Genomic DNA, 23273 nt, shown 5'->3' on the forward strand with positions numbered 1-23273 from the left:
CACCGTGGATATGCCCCATCATAAGCCATGGACTTCCATAGCCCCCATCCTAGAAGTGCCCCCACAGTCCCCACCCTGGATGTGCCCCATCCATCCTTCCTACAATCCCCACCCACCATCCCCACAGCCCCAGGCCCTAATGTACACTTGCTTTGGCAAAACTAATTTGTATTTGGTCCTGCCAATAAAGCTTATTTGATTTGATTTGATTTGATTTGATTTGGTCCCTAGTATAGTATAGTATAGTATAGCATAGGTCCCTAGTATAGTATAGTATAGGTCCCTAGTATAGTATAGTATAGTATAGGTCCCTAGTATAGTATAGTATAGTATAGCATAGGTCCCTAGTATAGTATAGTATAGGTCCCTAGTATAGTATAGTATAGTATAGGTCCCTAGTATAGTATAGTATAGTATAGTATAGTATAGGTCCCTAGTATAGTATAGTATAGTATAGGTCCCTAGTATAGTATAGTATAGTATAGTATAGGTCCCTAGTATAGTATAGTATAGTATAGGTCCATAGTATAGTATAGGTCCCTAGTATAGTACAGTATAGTATAGTATAGGTCCCTAGTATAGTATAGTTTAGTATAGTATAGGCCCATAGTATAGTATAGTATAGTATAGGCCCCTAGTATAGTATAGTATAGGCTCCTAGTATAGTATGGTATAGTATAGTATAGGTCCCTAGTATAGTATGGTATAGTATAGTATAGGTCCCTAGTATAGTATAGTATATGTCCCTAGTATAGTATAGTATAGGCCCCTAGTATAGTATAGTATAGTATAGTATAGGTCCCTAGTATAGTATAGTGAAGTATAGGCTCCTAGTATAGTATAGTATATGTCCCTAGTATAGTATAGTATAGTATAGGCCCCTAGTATAGTATAGTATAGTATAGTATAGTATAGTATAGGTCCCTAGTATAGTATAGTGAAGTATAGGCTCCTAGTATAGTATAGTATATGTCCCTAGTATAGTATAGTACTATATATACTATATAGTATAGTATAGTACTATATCCCGCCCACCATTCCTAGGAGTAAGCAGCATTGAAGATGAGCTCCTGAGTTTTTCATCATTTATACCTTGTAATGAGCGAACAGTAAGACAAAACCTTGAAAAATTCGACTCTGTGGAACAGGAAAGCGAGCTGGACTGAGCTGGACTAAAGATTTTTATGAAAAAAGAGGAAATAGAGGATTTAAAGGACATAAGAAAAAACCTGTTGAAGGACAGATCACATACAACAGGAGGACTCCAAACTGACATCTGACACCCAGAGATCTGCACATCTAAAGGTAGGACCATCCTCCATCCATACCACAACCTACAGACAGTGCTGTAATTACATCTCTGATAAATAAGGATTATTATAAAAATGGAAAATATAAATGTAGAACAAGTAACTGGGCAGAGAGCAGAGCTGGAGACACCCGACACCAGGAGGTCACACACTCTGGAAATCACATACTCTGAAGGGCAGAAAAGCATTCATGCACAAAAAGCCATTAAACATGCAAAGATTAGAGAAGAGCCAGAGACCCTCTTTCCTGATTTTACCTCTAAAGAGGAAGATAAAAGGAAAACCAATTATTTATTTTTCACAGACCAGCCCTTAGCCTGGCACACCGCTCTGTGCAATCAATATAAGTATATATCCAAGAACGGCAATCATAAGGGCCAGCAGATCAGAATTAGAAACCAAAAAGAAGACGAGACCAACTCACTGACCATAAACGTGTACAATAACGGCATAATCATGGTACAAGGGGCTGAGGAAAACTTACAGAAATTTGAAGACAGCTTTTCTCAAATTAAACTCCAGGCACAAAACTGCAAAGAACAACAAACCCCAGCAGCCACCATCACCTCTACAGAGACCTCCAGAGACAGAACTGCAGCCCCCAACACTTCACACCCCTCACCCGAGACCCTCAGAGACTGTTTATCTCAACTAGAAAGAGACTTTGTACAATTTAAAGAAGAACTTCAAAGAAACCTTGGTGACAGAAATGCAAATGACCAAGTAATGAATGAGATAAGCAAACTGAGGTGTGAATATGCAGCAGTGAATATGCATCTGCAGGAAATAAGAAGCAAAATGTGTGAACTGCAGCATGAAAATGCCCGACTGAGACAGGAGATAACAGAGCTGAAGACTCCGGGACACCTGAAACAGGAGGACGCCATAGAAACACAGAGGAGTGAAGACAACATGGCCCCCACTGGCCAGGAGGGAGCTATGGTAACTAACACCAGAACAGACACAATGGCCTCCACTGGCCAGAACACTGAGATACCAAATAACTCCAACAATATGAATGCTCCTGAAAATAACATAAGTGAACCACAAACCAGAGAAACAGAAAAGAGAAGAGAACTAGCCACCAGCAAAATCTCCAGCACAGACCCCCAGCTTCACCCACGTACCCCACCCGTGACCTCACAACGTTTTGATACCATCCTAATAATGGACTCAAATGGGAAATACCTGAAAACATGGCGACTATTTCCAGGAAAAAGGGTCAAAAAAAATCCACTGTGCAACTATTGAGCAGGTGATGGCAGTCATCAATAACCCACGGTTCACAAGCCCAAATCATATTTTTATACACACAGGAACAAACAATCTGCCAGCCCAACACCAGCAGATCGCAGGACAACTGACCCAACTAGCAAAGACGGCAAAACTAAAATTCCCAGACAGCAAAATAATTCTATCATCTCTGCTCCCAAGAAATGATGTATCCAGCCAAACTACCCAGAACATCAACACGGACCTGACCACAAGAATCAAGGCTGTGCCCGACGTGATCCTGGCACAACACCCCTCCATAAAACACCAACACCTCTACGACGACAAGCACCTAAACAAACAAGGGGTCAGCCTACTGGCCAAAGAGCTGAAGGACATTATACTAAACAGAGACCCCATGCCTGGACTCAACAACAACCAAAATCCCATGGAAAGACCCCCAACAATAAAAAGACAGGAAACCCCAATTTCATCACAGGAGGCCAGAAACAAAGCCCTTCACCCAACATCGGGCCATCAGAGGAGGAGACCACCATGGAGGGGACCATCAACCCCACACAGAGACATGCAGGGCAGAGATATGGAAGAGATTAGAACCCTGCTCAGCACATTGTGCAGGAAACTAATGTGACTGGATCTAACATACCTATAAACCAGTCGTAAATCCAGAGTGTCTTACACAGCCGCACTCATTACAAGGTATATACACATGAGGTATATAGAAAAAAAAAAAAAAATGACCTCATTCACAATCAGCAGCTGGAACATCCAAGGCCTGAGCACCTCGGCCTTTGGATGTAAAACAAATGACCCCGACTTTATTCAAAGACTGAAGAATATAGACATTCAGATCCTCCTGGAAACATGGACCAGAGCTGAAAACGAATCTCTGGTGCCAATCGGATACAGAGAAATCTCTGTCCCTGCCCTTAAAAATAAAAACATCAAACAGGGCCGCTGCTCAGGAGGAATATTGATCTGGTATAAAGAAGAGCTCCACCAGTACATCACACCAGTGAAGAGAGGAGGCAGCCACATATGGATCAGAATCAGCAGCTCCATCCTCACCTCTCAGTCCGATGTCTACCTCTGCACCACCTATATACCACCGCCAGAGTCCCCCTACTTCAATCCAGACAGCTTTGAGATCTTACAAGAAGAAGCCACCCATTATCAGGTCCTGGGCAAAGTTCTCATCTTTGGAGACCTCAATGCAAGAACAGGGAGAGAAAAAGACTTTCTGACCACAGACGGAAACATCTACATATTTGGGGCAGAGAATGACAGTCACGACTCAGAACACTCAGAGAGAAACAGCTATGACAGTACAGTCAACAAAAGTGGCAAAAAGCTCCTGAACTTATGTAAAAGTTTAGGTCTTCATATTCTTAATGGACGTACAAAGGGAGACTCACTGGGAAGATATACACTAGACTCCCATGTAGGAAGGAGTGTAGTAGACTACGCCATTACAGATATGGACCCGGCAAATATTAGCGCCTTCATAGTCACCCCACAAACGCACCTGTCAGACCACAGCCAACTTCTCCTGTACATAAAATCTACAGAGAAACCATCCACACAAAAGCCACAGCAGAGCAGCCTCTACAACCGACCTCCATCCTATAAATGGTCCAAGACGTCAGAAATAAAATATAAAGAGGCTCCCAACAGACCGGAATTACAAGAGATGCTCCACAACTTCTACAGCTACAAGTACAAGTCAAACCCAGAAGGAGTGAATCAAGCTGCAAAAGACCTCAACAAAATATTCCACACCATGGCCAAATTGTCCGACCTCAAACAAGTCAACTACAAGAGGCCAAAAGAAAAGCAGATCAATGGTTGGTTTGACAAAGAGTGTAAAGCCGTTCGAAAGACCCTGAGAACAGCCTCAAACAATAAACACAGAGACCCCAACAACCCAGACCTGAGGGAAGCCTATGACACCATACAAAAGCAGTACAAAACCATCCTCAGGAGGAAGAAGCAGAGCTACATCTCTACCAAACTTAGCCAACTCCAAGACGCCCTCCAAGACAACTCCTTCTGGGAAATATGGAGCCACATGGACACAAAGAGCAAGAAAAAGACTGATACCCATATCCAAAATGGCAACATCTGGCTCCAGTACTTCAGAGACCTCTACAAAGACATCCCAAAAGAAGGACTAAGCCAAGAGCAGGAAAACATAACATCAAAACTAAAGGCAATGGAAGAGAAAATCAAAAACTTCCAAAACCCACTGGACACACCAATTACATTACAGGAAGTTGCAGAGAAAATCACTTCCATAAAGTGTAAAAAATCTAGTGGTCTGGATGGAATCCCCCCAGAGATGTTGAAGTACAGCCCACCAGAAATTCAAGCTGCAATGGTTAAACTGTTCAACATTGTGCTGAGTGCTGGCTACTTCCCTCGTACCTGGAACCAAGGACTCATTACACCGATCCACAAGAGTGGGGACAGGTATGACCCTGCCAACTACAGAGGCATATGTGTCAGCAGTAACTTGGGAAAACTGTTCAACAGCATCCTAAACAAAAGGATCATCAGTTTCCTTACCGAGCACAATGTCCTGAGCAAAAGCCAAGCAGGGTTCGTGCCAAACCACCGCACCACGGACCACATCTACACCCTGCACAGTCTCATTCAGAGCCACGTCCACAATACAAAGCATGGGAAGATATACGCCTGCTTTGTAGACTTTAAAAAGGCCTTTGACTCAGTGTGGCACCCGGGCTTGTTCTTAAAAATGCTGGAAAGCGGAATAGGAGGAAAGACCTACGATGTCATCAAAAGCTCCTACACCGAGAACCTCTGCAGCGTGAGTGTGAACGGTAGAAGAACGGCTTATTTCCAGCAGAGCCGAGGAGTCAGACAGGGCTGCAGCCTAAGTCCAACGCTCTTCAATATTTACATCAATGAGCTGGCTGCTGCTCTGGAATCTTCACCTGCTCCAGGTCTCACACTCCATGACGCCCAGGTGAAATTCTTGCTCTATGCAGATGACCTACTGCTGGTGTCACCAACCGAGAAAGGTCTCCAAGACAACCTACAAATTTTGGAGAAATTCAGCTCCACATGGGCACTACCGATCAATCTAAAGAAAACCAACATCATGGTGTTCCAGAAGAGAAAAAGAAGATTTGACCAGCATCCTTCATTTGTCGTAAACGGCTGCACTCTAACAGGAACAGACAAATACACCTACTTGGGCCTGGAAATTCACCAGTCAGGGAGCTTTAAACAAGCCATAGAGACCCTGAAAAACAAGGCCTGCAAAACCTTTTATGCCATCCGAAGGAAATTGTATCATCTGAAGCCACCAGTGAGGGTCTGGCTAAAAATCTTCGATTCCATCATTGCCCCAATCCTCCTGTATGGCAGCGAAGTCTGGGGCCCTCACACTTACCCAGATTGGTCAAGGTGGGATTCCAGCCCAACAGAAATATTCCACCTGGAATTCTGTAAGCACCTTCTCCAGGTCCATCGAAGCACCTCCAACAGCGCCTGTCGAGCTGAGCTGGGCAGATTCCCTCTACACCTAGCAGCTCTGAAGAGGTCACTATCATTTCAGGCTCACCTACAGAGTAGCAATCCAAGCTCCCATCACCACAAAGCTCTGATACATATACGTGGGCCAGATGAACCAGGACCCCTGGCACAGCTCTCCCAAACCCAACTGGACAAAATAACCAATCACAGCAGCCTGACAAGAACCAGAATCAGGAAGATGGTAGACGAGGGCCAGGAGAGGTATGTCAGTGACTGGAGGACCGACATCAACACCTCACAGAAACTGACCACGTACCAGAGTCTACAGAGAGACTACAGACTGGCCCCGTATCTGGAGAAAATCCCGGACCCCAGAGACCGCAGGACCCTGAGCCGATATAGACTCAGTGCCCACAGTCTAGCCATCGAATCCGGTCGACACAAGCAGAGCTACAAGCCAAGGGAGGACAGACTGTGCCAACACTGTGACCTGGAGGCCCTGGAGGATGAAACCCACTTCCTGCTACACTGCACCAAGTACTCAGCAGTGAGGGACACTCACTTCAGGAGACTCTCCCATCTCTTCCCGGATTTCAGCTCCATGAAGGAGGAAGAGAAAATATATATCCTGCTGGGGGAAGAAGAGAGCGCAGTGGAGATAGCAGCGCGGTATGTGAGCGAATGTCATAGACTTCGAGAAAGAGAACTATGATAAGCCATGGACTTCCATAGCCCCCCATCCCAGATGTGGCCCCCCAATCCCCACCCTGGATATGCCCCATCCACCGTTACCACAGTCCCCACCGTGGATATGCCCCATCATAAGCCATGGACTTCCATAGCCCCCATCCTAGAAGTGCCCCCACAGTCCCCACCCTGGATGTGCCCCATCCATCCTTCCTACAATCCCCACCCACCATCCCCACAGCCCCAGGCCCTAATGTACACTTGCTTTGGCAAAACTAATTTGTATTTGGTCCTGCCAATAAAGCTTATTTGATTTGATTTGATTTGATTTGATTAGTATAGTATAGTCCCCTAGTATAGTATAGTATAGTATAGTATAGGCCCCTAGTATAGTATAGTATAGTATAGGTCCCTAGTATAGTATAGTGAAGTATAGGCTCCTAGTATAGTATAGTATAGTATACAATAGGCCCCTAATCAAAACGCCTTAGGCATCATACACTACACTACATCATGCATCATAAACCACTAATAACAGGCTATGTCAACTTCTTAAAGTGCATTTTCACTTTTAAATAACAGTTTCTGGTTCATTCATAGACAGAAGATATAACAATATTGGAATATAAAATGCACAAAATGACAAAGTAATAAATAAGAAAAAACACTAAATATTGCTACAAAATAACAATTATAATCATGGTAACCATGGTGGTCTGATCTCAAACTTCAGTGTAGGAATTACTTAAAAGTTATCTTTTTTTTTTTAGTAGTAGTTTTGTCCAGCATTGAAAGTTACGACACTTTGCAAATGACTTTATTATGAACATTGTCTTTATTCCTCTTAAATTTTGCAGGTAAGTGGCTTCTGAACCCCGGCTTTTCCCTGATCTATTTTTCATCCATTGTGAGTACAGATGATGGCAGTGAAAGAGACAGCATGTGGCTGGGCTTAATAGGATAATGGAAATTTTACAGTACATTATAATATTACAGTATTGCTGTGTATTTAGATGTGTTCACAGGATCAAGTCCTCAAGGGAAACCAATAAAAAGAAGTAACAATGAATAAAAAATATAAAAGGCCTTGGCCCTGCTCCTGACCAGCCCTGATCTTATACTCCCCTCCCCCAAACCTCAGGGGAGGGCCAGGACAGGAGTGTGATAACAGCAACAGAGATAGACAAACAATGGAAACCAAAACTCTATCACACAGCAGAGGTATAAGACAATAGGCGGTAAGAGGAAAATAAGAGCAGGGAGGAAACAAGACAATGGGTTTCTCCACAACAACACCAAGGACAATGCAACACAATCACCGGCAGGACTGAGGTGCATCAGCACACAGGCAAACACAGCATAAGACTATAGTCGGCATGGGAAGACTGATTCCACCATCTTAAAAGGCGGGGGGGGGGGGAACTGCTATAAGTTTTCAACAATATGTAATCACTGATGTAAACAGCAGGATAGCAAAGGTTAACTCTTGCTAGCCTGAACATTAATGAGCCCACAGCTGGTTGACGCCCGAGCCTGCCTGTGTAGTTCAGGAACACCAGAGAAACCACAGTGTGGAGTGTCAGAATCTGTAGTGTGAACAGTGTCTGATGCTGCCATGACACTTGGCGTAAAATTCCATGACAAAGGGGACAATGTTCCCCTCCCAAAACTCCAGCAATTGCCTCCTCCCTTCCCAAACATTTATAGCCTGGTATACGAAGAGGAGATGCTACATAATGGTATATGGCAGATGCATCAGTTAAAATTTTTTAAAAAGTGGTAATTTTATGTTAAAAAGTAATTTTATGTTTTCTTGGAATTTTTATACATATTTTGCTACATATTAACTGACTATGCAGATTTTTTTGCACTATAAAAATTTGATTTAAAGGCAAAAAAGAGCATGTTTTATTTTTTGCAATGAACCACATGCACCATTTTGAAGAGTTTGGCACAAAAAAATTGAGAAAAAATAGAAAACATAAAAAAAGGACTTACAAAATTTGCAAGTGATGCATCAGGCTTGATGTGAGATCTGCTGCCACGTCTGATCTTAACAAATATTTCCATAAAGAAAATTTCTATAAAAAAGATGCAATAAAAAATAGATGTAAAGAAAAATGTCGCCCAGTTTTTTTTTGTTTTTTTTTTTTTTTTACCAAAAATGCAATAAGTTTTCCATAAAAATACAAATGGTTAATATTCGTACATCACGGCTCGATCCAATTCTCACCCCCAAAAATAAGGGTTAAAGTGAAACAGAGAAGGAAAAAAAGTTTAGATGTTCCGTAATGAGTCATCGCTACGCGGAGGTTTGTCATGGGATCCGTTGCGGCTTTGATGGTTGGCTGGAGGCATTTAGAGACAGAATAATATTTTCTTGTTCCCCACATGAGACTCCTGCAACATCCAGGAAGCTCCTTGAAAATGGAAAGATGTCCTGGACGTCCGGAAGTCTTGGCGAATCTGCACCAAAACCTTCAACAAATCAGTGATTCTAGAAGATTTCTACATACCCCAGGGAGGACCAAGGTGTCAAGGGGTGGAAAAAAGGGGTGGGTGGAGAAAGTGTCTCAAGGGTGAGGCCACTAAAAGCAGCAAGAAAGTTTTGTGCACTAGGTGCAATGCAGGGCTTATCACCTCTTCAAAAAGTTGGGAAGAAGGTTGTATTGATATCTGCATATACCTGCCTTTCCTCATATGCTGAGAAAAAAGGATAGGACATGTCGGTTTTCAATATGCCCCATCCTGTGATCTTGCCCTGAGAGATGATTGGCAGTAGCATATTGCTCTCTTCCTAGTGAGGTTTCCTAGCATAGATTTGACAGACATCCATCCAAGATATATGAACAGATTTAGGGCCTCCATATCTTGCCTCAATGTTAATGGGGATATGTTGTGAACAACATAGGTGTCATGATTCTGATCCGTGGTGCTCTGCTATTCAGCAAAGGCGGTGTCCTGTGTTGTATTTTGCGCTGGTGGACGGGTGGTTTCCCGTTCTCGGTTCCTGCACTGGTGTATGAAGGGGCTTCTATCCAGGCTCCTCGTTCCAGGTTATTACTCTGCTTCTGTGACGCCCTGGACCCCAGGGGTCACAGGTAATTACATCTACCACATACACACACACCCCCATCCCCTGTGAGGTCACACACACGTCACCCGAAAGGGAGACCTGATGCCTCCCTCAGGGCCAGTAGGGCACACCAGGTGGGCAGAGTCAGGCGGAAAGGCACGCCCACCGAGAAGACTACTGGCCTGAGGCAGGAAACACAAACAGTCAAGTTTTAGTCTAGGTTTGGAGTGGAGTGGTAGAGCTGTCAGGGACCCGGGTAGGAGCCTGGGCCTCTTGGAAAACGTCAGGCAGGCAGACGGTGGTGGCCGCCTGCAGGAGAACCGGTACAGCAACCGGCGGAACCGTACGGACCGGGCTTGGGTTGGAGCCCGCCGGTCCTGAACCGGGGAGTCAACCGTGTACCGGAGCACCAGAAGAAGGGTACTCAGACCCCGTCCTAGCTTAGAAGCCACTGAGTATAGGCAAATTGACTGATTACTGGGTGGACCTCACGGGTTCATCCACACCCAAAGTCCCGAAAGAAGGCAAAAGCCCACCGAGACCGGGTGAGCGCCACCGCCAAGAGCCAAACACCCGAAGGGCCAGCACCTGCGGGCAACAGAGGGCTCCTCCGGCAGCTCAACGCCAGGGATCAGGCTACCACTGCTCAGGCAGGGGAGCCGAACAAACCACAAACAGGGGTGCACGGGAAAGGGGCCACCATTAACCCCACAGGGGACATCAGCAGCCGGCCGCGGGAACCAACCATACCCGAACTTTGGTTTACCAGTGACTCTGAGTGTGATTTAATTGTGAGTACACCAGTGCCATCCGGGCACGACACTGCACTGCGGCATGGCACCCTGCACCCCGACCACAACATCAACCCCCCTTCCAGTCCCCCACCGGGCCCCGGGACACACCGCCCCTACCCATGGAGGGGCCAACATCTCGGCTGCGGCCGCAACACCGATCCCGGACGAGGCTGCCATCACTTCAGCCACAGCCGTGGTGCATCCCCCGTCACCACGACCCGTGGGTGGCGTCACGACCCGTGAGACGACAGCGCGGCCCTCCCCGGTTGCGTGCCTCGTCCCGCACCACCACCACCATCCCCACTGCCTCTCCCTTAACAGAGTGACGTGGCCCCCGGTCCGGAGGCGCTCGTGCCACCGACAACCCGAGCCCGGACCTCGAGCGGCTTGGCCTGAGCAGCGGAGAAGCAGGCCGGGCTGTTACATCTCGTGGCTCTCCTGAGGCAAGGACTGAGGCAGTCTCCCATTCCTTGCCTGCCACGAGCACTCCTGCTCAGCAGCGCCGAAGGTCTGCCAGACTGCGCAGTGTGCAGGAGATACCTTCTCAGAGAGGCAGCAGAAGGGTGACACCTAGTGGTTCTCCTGTTACAAGGAGTGAAGCGGTCTCCCATTCCTGGCCTGCCGCAGACTCTCCTGCTCAGCGGCCCCGAAGGTCTGCGAGGCTGCGCAATGTGCAGAGGTTTACTGCTCAGGGAAGCAGTGAGATTCCCGTTATCTCTGCACATTGTGAGACCGAGGATCCCGCCTCTATTTCCCAGAGGCAGGAGGGTGAGCATGTGCAATGCGTGGTGGGTCCTGATTCGCTCACTGACGTCACACGGCTTGATGACAAGGCTGGTGACGTGGTGAATCCTGACTGGCCAGGCTGGGACGTCGTGGACCCTGATTGGGTCAAGTCCGTCATCTCCGCCTCGCGCCCGCCCTCGGGTGGAGCTGCACCTCCTTAAAAGCTCCCCCTGCCATCATGGCGGCGCGCGACCGTCCTTCTATGTTTGGATGTCTGGCAGCGTGCTGCCACGCCACTGCTCAGGCATTACTGTCTCTTGTGGGCTTGGCCCTTGCTGCTCCGGCAGTACCTCGTTTGCAGGCCGTGTTCCTGCCTTGCTGCTCCGGCAGTACCCCCGTCAACAGGCCGTGTTCCTGTCCCAGGTGAGCTCCTCAAGTCTCCATTGGACTCACCTGGTTATTGAAAGCACACGTGCGTGGGCACCTCTGTGCTACCCTCGTGCCATATTCTCGTGACTTCCACTGGCACACGTGCGTGGGCACCTCTGTGCTTCCCCGTGCAACAGGTACACCGAGCCGTGAGATCTGTGCCATACAACCCTCACGGGTTAGGGCAGATCGGTGTACATAGATCGTCTGTGACATTCCAGACGATCGCTAGCAGCAACCCGCTCACTCTTCACCCACCATAGCGGCGGTCCCTTACACCGCACAGTGGACCTTGACCGGCGGAAGCAGTCCATTTCCCATCTTGGCACGCTTCCCCGGGTCCCCCTCGTAACATTACGGTCGCGCCAAAGGTCTGGCTATGGCTGAAGAGCAGCAGCAGTTGCTGCGTTATGTGCAGCAGTTGGAGTCACGATTGGCAGCAGTGGAGCAGTCTTCCTCCGATAAGACTACTCTGACGACAGTCGCCACCCAAGCGGCTACCCAGGCTGTGCTATTGGGCGGAAGGTCTCCTCGCCTTGCGCTTCCAGAGCGCTTTAGCGGCAACAGCTCTGAGTGCCGTGGGTTTATAAACCAGGTTACCACCTACTTAAAGCTGTCCGCGACTCTTTACGCTACCGAGAAGGCGAAGGTAGCCTTCGTCCAGTCCCTGCTCACAGGGAGAGCGCTGAAGTGGTCCACGCCGTTGTGGGAGCGCGGAGATCGTGTGGTGAATAACTTAGCAGCTTATCTTGGGGCCATGAGAATGGTGTTCCTCGGGCCTCAAGTCACCCACGATTCCGCGCTGCGCCTCCTACGACTTCGGCAAGGGTCTGCTTCAGTCGGGGACTTTGCTGTACACTTTAGGACACTGGCCGCAGAGCTGGACTGGCCGGATAAGGTCCTTGTCCCTGTGTTTTGGGAGGGCCTGGCAGGGTTTGTCAAAGACGCACTGGCCACACGTGAGGTGCCTGCCACTTTAGAGTCCTTGATTCAGGTTGCCTCTCGCATAGACATCCGCCAGGCGGAGCGAAGGCTCGAGGTCTCTTCAGCACCCACGTCTTCTCGGCCTAAAAAGCGTCTGACTCCCGTCTTCCATCAGACAGGTCCCCCAGCCAGTCCTGTAGGCGACTCCGTGGAGTCAATGGAGGTGTCCAAGGTGGTCTCCTCTGCCCCAGGTTCTCGGTCTTGTGTCATCTGCTTTTCCTGTGGGCAGAGGGGACACATAGCTACCCTATGTCCCAAACCGTCGGGAAAAGACAGCGTCTAGTTTCTATCAGAGGGGGGACTCTAGACGCTACTTCTCCCTCTAGGTTGACTATCAGCGCCCAGTTGCAGTTCGGCACTACTCTCTTCTCTGCCCTGGCTTGCTTGGACTCAGGCGCTGAAGGCAATTTCATCTCGACCTCCCTGGCAACCCGATACTCAGTTCCCCTGGTTCTGTTGCCCAAGCCACTCAGGGTCCGGGTAGTCGACAGGTCCATACTACTCGATCCTATCACCCAGATCACCATCCCTCTCAGGATGGATGTACCACCGGGACACCATGAGCAGGTGTCCTTCCTGGTGCTTCCAGGGGGGACGGATGAGATCCTACTGGGCCTTCCCTGGTTGAGACAGCATGCTCCTATACTCAACTGGGCAACAGGGGAGATCTCATCCTGGGCAGGATCCTGTAGAGAGCACCTCGTGACTACCGAACCACCCGCTACCATTAGGTCGGTTGGGTCCTCAGGGAATACTGAGGGGCCGGGTTTACCGACACCTTATGAGGCCTACAGGGATGTCTTTTCCAAAAGGGCCGCAGATACTCTTCCTCCCCACCGGCCATATGATTGCCGAATAGACCTGAAGCCAGGCTCCGAGCCCCCTAGGGGCAGAGTGTATCCACTCTCTGCTCCAGAGACGGAGGCTATGTCCAAATATATTCAGGACAGCCTGGCGAAGGGGTTCATTCGCAAGTCTATTTCACCGGCTGGTGCAGGGTTCTTTTTTGTGCAGAAGAAGGAAGGGGATCTGCGCCCCTGTATCGATTACAGGGGATTAAATGCAATCACAATCAAGAACAAATACCCTTTGCCCCTCATTACTGAGCTATTTGATCGATTCCGCGGGGCAAAGGTCTTCACAAAGCTGGATCTACGCGGGGCGTATAATCTAGTGCGAGTCCGAGAGGGCGATGAGTGGAAGACCGCCTTTAACACCAGGGACGGTCACTACGAGTATCTAGTAATGCCCTTCGGACTCTGCAATGCCCCCGTCGTATTTCAAGACTTTGTGAATGACATTTTCCGGGATTTGTATCTTTCCGTGGTTGCATACCTGGATGACATTCTTATCTTCTCCCCCGATCTTACCACCCATCGGAGGGATGTCATCCGAGTACTTAAGAGGCTCCGCACCCATTCGTTATATGCTAAGCTGGAAAAGTGCGTTTTTGAACAGGAATCCTTGCCGTTCCTGGGGTACATAGTGTCCAGTCAGGGGTTAGCAATGGATCCGGGGAAGTTGGAGACAGTGATGAACTGGCCTGAGCCCCGCTCGCTGAAGGCGATCCAGCGATTCTTGGGGTTTATCAATTATTATCGCCAGTTCATTCCCAACTTCTCGACGGTGGCAGCACCCATCATTGCCCTTACCCGCAAGGGCGCTAATCCCAAAGCATGGACACGGGAAACGGTAGAGGCATTTCACACTCTCAAAACTCACTTCTCCAGAGCTCCCATCCTTCATCGTCCAGACATCTCCAAACCCTTCCTACTGGAGGTAGACGCCTCTTTGGTCGGTGCAGGTGCAGTCCTGTACCAGAAAAACGAACGAGGAAGGAAACATCCGTGTTTCTTTTTCTCCAAGACCTTTTCTCCGGCCGAGAGGAACTACTCCATAGGGGATAGGGAGTTACTGGCGATGAAGCTAGCATTCCAGGAATGGCGGCATCTCCTGGAGGGTGCGAAGCATCCATTTGAGGTTTTTTCTGACCACAAAAACCTCACATACCTCCAGACAGCACAACGCCTGAACCCAAGGCAGGCCCGTTGGTCTTTATTCTTCTCCCGGTTCCGCTTTATTATCCGCCACCTGGCCGGTGAGAAGAACGTACGGGCCGATGCCTTGTCACGTTGTATGGTTGTGTTGGAGGAGGACGAGGAGGAGCCTCGTCTTATACTACCCCCGGACAGCTTGAGGATGGTCACTCCCACTTCTTTGGACCAGGTGCCACCTGACAAAACCCTCGTTCCCCCTGAACTACGGAACGAGGTGCTATCGTGGGCCCATGCCTCCAAGGTCGGGGGTCACTTCGGGGTCAAAAGGACCAGAGACCTGGTGACCAGGCATTATTGGTGGCCGAGACTACCCCAGGACATACAGGAATATGTGGGAGCCTGTATGTCGTGTGCTCGGAATAAGCCGTCCCGGCAGAGACCGGCAGGTCTTCTTCACCCACTGCCAGTGCCGGATCGTCCCTGGGAAGTGGTAGGGATGGACTTCCTGGGAGATCTGCCCAAGTCAGCAGGGCACAGGGTCGTATGGGTCATCACGGACCACTTCTCTAAAATGGTCCACTTGGTGCCTCTCCCACGACTCCCGACGTCACGTGCTCTCGCCACCTTGTTCATTCGGCATGTATTTAGGTTGCATGGCATGCCTGACAAGGTGGTGAGCGACCGGGGTCCCCAGTTCGCGTCTCGCTTCTGGAGAGAGCTCTGTAAGCTCCTGCAGATAGAGCTGAACATCTCCTCCGCATACCATCCCGAGACCAATGGACTAGTGGAGAGGACTAATCAGACCTTGGTAACTTACCTCCGCCATTTTATATCCGCGCACCACGACAACTGGGCTAACCTCCTTCCTTGGGCCGAATTTGCCATTAACAATTCGGTCCATGAATCCTCTGGCCAGACTCCGTTCCTACTCAATAACGGACAACATCCCAGAATCCCGGTTCCGATGCCCATTACGTCACCCGATACTAGAGTGGAGGATTGGGCGACCAAGGCCCGGGAGATCTGGGATGACACCCAAGAGGCTCTTAAAAGGGCTAAAGACCGGATGGTGATAACGGCTGATGTTCGCCGCCGCCCTGCACCATCCTTCGCCCCTGGTGACCTAGTATGGCTGTCCTCTAAGAATGTTAACCTACGGGTACAGGCAGCCAAATTCGCCCCTAGGTATCTGGGTCCATTTAAAGTACTACAGCAGGTAAACCCAGTGGCATATCGACTCCAGCTCCCTCCACGCTGGGCTATAGCCAACACCTTTCACGTGTCCCTCCTGAAACCCGTACGACTTAATAAATTCTCGGGGTCCCTGCCGGCTCAAACCGACTCCCCGTCCGACGACCCTGAGGTGGCAAAACTTGTGGAGACAAAAGTCATACAGGGCAAGAGGTACTACCTCGTGGAGTGGGCCGGCCGTGGTCCGGAGCATAGATCCTGGGAGTTGGAGGATCATATCCGTGCCCCGGGTTTGATAGCGGCCTTCGAGCACGGACAGGGGGGGGGCCTAGACGGGGGGGTAATGTTACATCTCGTGGCTCTCCTGAGGCAAGGACTGAGGCAGTCTCCCATTCCTTGCCTGCCACGAGCACTCCTGCTCAGCAGCGCCAAAGGTCTGCCAGACTGCGCAGTGTGCAGGAGATACCTTCTCAGAGAGGCAGCAGAAGGGTGACACCTAGTGGTTCTCCTGTTACAAGGAGTGAAGCGGTCTCCCATTCCTGGCCTGCCGCAGACTCTCCTGCTCAGCGGCCCCGAAGGTCTGCGAGGCTGCGCAATGTGCAGAGGTTTACTGCTCAGGGAAGCAGTGAGATTCCCGTTATCTCTGCACATTGTGAGACCGAGGATCCCGCCTCTATTTCCCAGAGGCAGGAGGGTGAGCATGTGCAATGCGTGGTGGGTCCTGATTCGCTCACTGACGTCACACGGCTTGATGACAAGGCTGGTGACGTGGTGAATCCTGACTGGCCAGGCTGGGACGTCGTGGACCCTGATTGGGTCAAGTCCGTCATCTCCGCCTCGCGCCCGCCCTCGGGTGGAGCTGCACCTCCTTAAAAGCTCCCCCTGCCATCATGGCGGCGCGCGACCGTCCTTCTATGTTTGGATGTCTGGCAGCGTGCTGCCACGCCACTGCTCAGGCATTACTGTCTCTTGTGGGCTTGGCCCTTGCTGCTCCGGCAGTACCTCGTTTGCAGGCCGTGTTCCTGCCTTGCTGCTCCGGCAGTACCCCCGTCAACAGGCCGTGTTCCTGTCCCAGGTGAGCTCCTCAAGTCTCCATTGGACTCACCTGGTTATTGAAAGCACACGTGCGTGGGCACCTCTGTGCTACCCTCGTGCCATATTCTCGTGACTTCCACTGGCACACGTGCGTGGGCACCTCTGTGCTTCCCCGTGCAACAGGTACACCGAGCCGTGAGATCTGTGCCATACAACCCTCATGGGTTAGGGCAGATCGGTGTACATAGATCGTCTGTGACATTCCAGACGATCGCTAGCAGCAACCCGCTCACTCTTCACCCACCATAGCGGCGGTCCCTTACACCGCACAGTGGACCTTGACCGGCGGAAGCAGTCCATTTCCCATCTTGGCACGCTTCCCCGGGTCCCCCTCGTAACACCGGGCCCCTCTCAGGGCGGTACACTTCATTAGGGAACAACCTCACCTGGAACGCTACCAGTCATAGTTCCTGCCTGCATAAAGTGCTCTGGCTCCTGTTTGTGCTTTGATCTTGTCCTCCTACCCCGGACCTGTTGTTACCCCTCTCCTCTCGTGTCCCTGACTCTGACGTTGTTCCCCAGCTGCTAACCTCCGGCTTGTATCCTGACCTCGGCTCTGCTTTTCCCCAGTGCACCTCACGTGACTTCCTGGCTTCTCATCTCTGGCTTGTACCCTGACCCGGCTCTGCTTTTCCCCAGTGCACCTCACGTGACTTCCTGGCTTCTCATCTCTGGCTTGTACCCTGACCTCGGCTCTGCTTTTCCCCAGTGCACCTCACGTGACTTCCTGGCTTCTCATCTCTGGCTTGTACCCTGACCTCGGCTCTCCTTTTCCCCAGTGGACCTCACGTGACTTCCTGGCTTCTGACCTCCGGCTTGTGCTCTGACCTCAGCTTTGCTTTATCCCTGTGTTCCATACGTGACCTCCTGGCTCCTAACCTCCAGTTTGACTTCCCCGTCACTAGTTGCATTTGGTGACATGTAGTGGTAGTTCGTCACAATAGGGAATTTTCTCTTAACACATAGGGTCCCTCATTCTTGACCTCCATCCAATTGCCAAAGAGCGTCTGCAGATAATTTCAATGGGCATCATGTAATGCTTCTTCTTCTTGTGTGGTGGTGCTTTAGGAAAATTGAACACTTCTCCTAGATCTGTTTATATTCGTTGGATTCTTATTATAAAAAAAATATACGTGAAGACAACACCTAACCCCCCCAAAAATAGAGAATAACAGAACCATAGAGTTCTATAAAATAACTTCCCCTTTAAGAACCTTTAACCAAGAGTCTTTGGAGCAGAGCTCTGGAGAGGACGCAGCGCCAATGATATTGTTTAATTTATTATGTCAGTGACATTTGTTACAGAGAAACATGGTGACTTCACGGCTGAATCCCTCTGGCGTTCCGCCTGTCACTGCTCATAGTGAGCACACAGACGATGTACATTACCAGGAACCTCACACGGGGCCGGTCGGGGAGCAAATTTGTTTCTCGGAGAGAAGTGTGAATATATAAATTAGACGCTGATGTGTGTTTTCTGTAAAGTATCAGTGACAGGAATAGTTTCCATCTCTCTACTGTCTCCCTCTTCTCTACAAGCTGCACCGCGAAGACTGAGATATCACCGTACGGAAGGGAATACGGGGAAGCAATTAGATCGGGAAGATTTCCCAATTTTTTTTCCATATTATTGGATATTAATGCTGATTTTAGCAACTAATTGGTTCTCTTTGTTTTATTTATTTATTTTTTAAAGTTCTAGAATGTTCCACTTTGCTCTCTGCGTGAAAGTCTTCAGTTTTTCAGATCTCTGCTTTGCAGTTATCTAAACCCTTTAGCGGCCACTTGCTTATCTTTTGATGTTGCAGCATTAACTTTTTTGCTCGTGCCATCAATTCTATGAAAGCCAGGGTCTTTGGCAGAGAAGACAGAAACAGTTTATCACCGCGTCTGTCTATTTTTTTCCAGGCTCAGTAGCAGTCAGTGAGCGCTATATAGTAGATGGCAACGCTGATTCTTGTATTGATCACGCAGATCGCGGGGTGTTTATGTGACGCCCCTGGACTATCAGGTCGTCACAGGGTATTGCACAATCTGCCCTCCTGTGCATTATCCACCTCCTCCTTGGTTTAGGGACCCCAACTATATGTTGTTGCCTACATCAGCCAATAGAATCTCAGATAAACCCTGCACCACACCCACCAGACACACCAGTGGATGGCTTGAATGGAATAGAGTCGCCCACTTGAGGGGTTAGGAAGGGGAGGTGAGGAGTAAGTAGTCAGTTGGAGTTTGGAGTAGTAAGGGGAGAGTGAGGAAGTGACCCTCGAGCTAAGAAGTGCTTAGAGGAGGTCAGGAACAGGGCTCCTGGAGAACTGTCTAGGTTGCAGACGGTGGTCTGGGCCTAGAGACGTGGACCCCTGGTCACAGGGGATCGTGGCAAGGGGCACGGATCTGTCCAGGAGGACAGCCGGCGGCTTTGCCCCATCACCGGGCTGGGACCAAGGCACGACGGGGTACGTGGACCCTAGGTCGGGGAGTAGCTTCAGGCAACCCGATAATTTACCCGAGGCGAACGGAACCTTCAAGATTCATTCCCACCCGCTCAAAAATCGGGGTACTAGCGCAACAAGGGGGATAGGTCTTTCCGCTCAAAACGGTCCAGAAAATCCCAAGCGTGAACCCTGAGAGCAACCTCCCTCACTTAGCCATAGTGGGGAGCGGGACTCAGCAAGTTTCACACTACCGGGACCACCAAAGAAGTAAACTCAGTGCCAGGAGGCAGGTCACAGATCACCCGGCAACACCATCGGGGACGGGACCCAAACTAAGCTCCCCTCAGCGGCAGCTTTGGTTTATCCAGTGGTTGGTGTCAGCTTAATGGACTGAGTGAATACGCAAGTGGCCCCTTTGCATCCAACGGCACTCCCCTTCAATCACCGAGTCCTGGGGTATTTCCCCATACCTGTGGAGGGTTGCAACACCTGGCTGCCCCGTTCCATCATCCCCGAGTACTCCCATCTGCAGCGGTGGTACTCCTAGTTACCACATACCACGGGTGGCGTCACAAACTCTAACACATCCCCTATAAATAACCCCCTTCATTTGAGTGGCCGCACGACCCCCGGTTCCGAAGACCCTCAAGCCACTGCGGATCTGGATCCGAGCAGCTCGGCTGCTGGCACGGGGGAGGCACATTTACCCAGCAGAGTATGTATTGTCACACGGAGGTTTTTACATACTTCACCTACTGTCATGGCGGCATTGGGTTCTGTTCAGACTTCAGATTATACCACTCCTCCCGATAATTTATTTTGTATCTGTGATGAGGTAGACTCGGACATCGACATGCAGAGTGCTAGTTCATAGGCAGGCTAACAAGAAGTAATCTCTGCTGGTCTGCTTGTTAGTCTCCTTTGATCACATGTTGTGGGGAAACCAATGGCATCTGCTCCCCTCTAATTTATGATGGCTAGATCCTTCCACCTTTGCCAGCTATATTTTATCTCATATGGTCTAGTGAGGTTTGGTTATCGAGACTATCTAGTGGTTGTTAAACTTGTTGCTGAGTGCGATTGTGGCATTAACCATTGTTGCATTGTTGTCATTACCTTCCTGCACTTGCTTTACTCCTGAGTCTCTCATTGTCTATTCCAGTGTGTGTGCAGTGTGTCAGAGTCTCGGTTTCCCTTTTCTGTCTTGATCTGTTTTCCATCACACTCCTGCCCTGGTGGGTGGGGTGTATCAGGAAAGTACTGATCAAAAACATAGTTAGGAATGATACTCAGGCATTGCCACCATCAGGAGTAATCCTGAGGGTAGGGATAGCCAGGGTACCTAGCATGAGAGAGAGCATAGGAGCCCCTGTCCTGTGCTATCTGAACAGGTACCTCATGACAGGTATTTCTCAGCATTGATGACACCAAGAAAAGGGCAATGCTGAGATCCGTAGACGCAACATTCGGCCAAGGAATCTTAAGCCCACTTTACACGTTGCAATTAGTTGTACAATCGCATTTGCGATGTGACACGCCCAGGTTGCATATGGGATCTTATGAGATTTCACGTTGGTCGTTCATTTGCTGTCACACGAGCGTTAGTAGTCTATGTTAAATTGATCAATGTTATGTGCGATCCTTTAGATCATGTGATCTGTGACGTATGCATTGGGCACCTTTTTTTTTTTTTTTATTTATTGACTTGCCAAGCGTGTGTAATGTGTAGGGATGTGTTTTTACTATGTCATCTGCCATTCAGCTCTGCTACATGGCCGCTAACAGCAGACACAGACAGCCATGTAGCAGAGCTGAATGGCAGATGACAGCAGACACAGACAGAGCCGCACGATCAGAATGAACTCGGGTGAACCTCACCCGACTTCACGGTCATGCTGCGGCTCTGTCTGTGTCGCGTCCTGATTAGCGGTCACCAGTGAAGGGCTCACCGGTGACCGCTAATCTCCTAAGTTACTGAAGTTAGCAGCCCTCTCTCATACTCACCAATCCCCGGCGCTGCACGGCGTTCACACTGCTCCGGCGGCTTTTACTGTTTTGAAAAAGCCGGCCGCCCATTAAACAATTTCGTATTCCCTGCTTTCCCCGCCCACCGGCGCCTATGATTGGTTACAGTGAGACACGCCCCCACTCTGAGTGACAGGTGTCACACTGCACCCAATCACAGCAGCCGGTGGGCGGGTCTATACTGTGTAGTGAAATAAATAATTAAATAATTTAAAAAAACGGCGTGCGGTCCCCCCCAATTTTAAAACCAGCCAGATAAAGCCATACGGCTGAAGGCTGGTATTCTCAGGATGGGGAGCTCCACGTTATGGGGAGCCCCCCAGCCTAACAATATCAGCCAACAGCCGCCCAGAATTGCCGCATACATTATATGCGACAGTTCTGGGACTGTACCCGGCTCTTCCCGATTTGCCCTGGTGCGTTGGCAAATCGGGGTAATAAGGAGTTATTGGCAGCCCATAGCTGCCAATAAGTCCTAGATTAATCATGTCAGGCGTCTATGAGACACCCTCCATGATTAATCTGTAAATTACAGTAAATAAACACACACCCGAGAAATCCTTTATTAGAAATAAAAAACACAAACATATACCCTGGTTCACCACTTTAATCAGCCCCAAAAAGCCCTCCTTGTCCGGCGTACTCCAGGATGCTCCAGCGTCGCTTCCAGCGCTGCTGCATGGAGGTGACAGGAGCTGCAGAAGACACAGCCGCTCCGGTCACCTCCACGCAGGTAATGAAGACAGCCGCGCGATCAGCTGCTGTCACTGAGGTTACCCGCGACCACCGCTGGATCCAGTGACAGCGGGTAACCTCAGTTACAGCTCAGCTGATCGCGCGGCTGTCTTCATTTGTTGTGTGGAGGTGACCGGAGCGGCTGTGTCTGCTGCAGCTCCGGTCACCTCCATGCAGCAGCGCTGGAAGCGACGCTGGAGCATCCTGGATTACGCCGGACAAGGAGGGCTTTTTGGGGCTGATTAAAGTGGTGAACCAGGGTATATGTTTGTGTTTTTATTTCTAATAAAGGATTTTTTCGGGTGTGTGTGTTTATTTACTGTAATTTACAGATTAATCATGGAGGGTGTCTCATAGACGCCTGACATGATTAATCTAGGACTTATTGGCAGCTATGGGCTGCCAATAACTCCTTATTACCCCGATTTGCCAACGCACCAGGGTAAATCGGGAAGAGCCGGGTACAGTCCCAGAACTGTCGCATCTAATGTATGCGGCAATTCTGGGCGGCTGTTGGCTGATATTGTTAGGCTGGGGGGCTCCCCATAACGTGGAGCTCCCCATCCTGAGAATACCAGCCTTCAGCCGTATGGCTTTATCTGGCTGGTATTAAAATTGGGGGGAACCGCACGCCGTTTTTTTTAATTATTTAATTATTTATTTCACTACACAGTATAGACCCGCCCACCGGCTGCTGTGATTGGGTGCAGTGTGACACCTGTCACTCAGAGTGGGGGCGTGTCTCACTGTAACCAATCATAGGCGCCGGTGGGCGGGGAAAGCAGGGAATACGAAATTGTTTAATGGGCGGCCGGCTTTTTCAAAACAGTAAAAGCCGCCGGAGCAGTGTGAACGCCGTGCAGCGCCGGGGATCGGTGAGTATATGAGAGAGGGGGATAGACTGACATGGACAGAGAGTGAGGGACAGAGATAGTGACCGACTGACAGAGATTAGTGACTGACAGACATTGTGAGGCGCTTCAGAACGCAGCTTTTCAGCTGCGCTCTGAAGCGGACCTTTTTTAAGCTGCGGTGCAGAGCGCACACCTGCGCACATT

General features: G+C 49.6%; 1 protein-coding gene and 1 long non-coding RNA gene across 4 annotated transcripts in view; one reads left to right on the forward strand and one right to left on the reverse strand.

The window, feature by feature from the left end:
* Positions 1–23273, reverse strand: part of GJA5 (gap junction protein alpha 5) — a 147426-nt gene that overhangs the window by 79324 nt on the left and 44829 nt on the right. The window lies entirely within an intron of this gene.
* Positions 1–23273, forward strand: part of LOC142281652 (uncharacterized) — a 42303-nt gene that overhangs the window by 17865 nt on the left and 1165 nt on the right. The window contains exon 2 of the long non-coding RNA XR_012743702.1: positions 7586–7635. This is a non-coding gene — a long non-coding RNA (uncharacterized LOC142281652). The remainder of the gene's footprint in view (positions 1–7585; positions 7636–23273) is intronic.

Source organism: Anomaloglossus baeobatrachus, chromosome 2, assembly GCF_048569485.1.
Source record: "Anomaloglossus baeobatrachus isolate aAnoBae1 chromosome 2, aAnoBae1.hap1, whole genome shotgun sequence".
Taxonomy (NCBI): domain Eukaryota; kingdom Metazoa; phylum Chordata; class Amphibia; order Anura; family Aromobatidae; genus Anomaloglossus; species Anomaloglossus baeobatrachus.